Raw genomic sequence first — 563 nt, forward strand, 5'->3', positions numbered from 1 at the left:
ATGAGTGGGGGAGGGGCAGAGAGCAAGGAAGACACAGAATCTGAAACAGGCTCCAGGCTCTGAGCTGTCAGCACAGAGCCCGATGCGGGGCTCAAACTCACAGACCGCGAGATCATGACCTGAGCTGAAGTCAGAAGCTCAACTGACTGAGCCACCCAGGCGCCCCCAAATAAATATATTTTAAAAAGATCAGATAGTAAGAAGTCCTCTGCAGAGAATTTAAGTAGGGTTATCATAGAAGTCGCTTTTTCTTTAAATATGGAATGCTTCACGAATTTGTGTGTTATCCTTGCGCAGGGACCATGCTACTCTTCTCTGTATTGTTCCAATTTTAGTATATGTGCTGCCCAAGCAAGTGCTAAAGGCCGCTTTTAAAAAACAGGCCTGACTGCTTTCAACAAGAGCAAAACTATGGAAAGAGCCCAAATGTCCATCAACTGATGAATGGATAAAGAAGATGTGGTTTATATACACAATGGAATACTACTTGGCAATGAAAAAGAATTAAATCCTGCCATTTGCAGCAACGTGGATGGAACAGGAGGGTATTATGCTTAGTGAAA

The 563-nt window shown here is 43.5% G+C and overlaps 1 non-coding gene across 1 annotated transcript; it reads right to left on the reverse strand.

Moving 5' to 3' along the window:
• Positions 1–252: 252 nt before the first annotated feature.
• On the reverse strand, positions 253–355 carry LOC112855757 (U6 spliceosomal RNA). Its single transcript, XR_003223047.1, has one exon. It is a non-coding gene; the product is annotated as a U6 spliceosomal RNA (small nuclear RNA).
• Positions 356–563: the final 208 nt, after the last annotated feature.

Source organism: Puma concolor, chromosome E1 (genome assembly GCF_028749965.1).
Source record: "Puma concolor isolate L17-30 chromosome E1, mPumCon1.1.hap2, whole genome shotgun sequence".
NCBI lineage: Eukaryota > Metazoa > Chordata > Mammalia > Carnivora > Felidae > Puma > Puma concolor.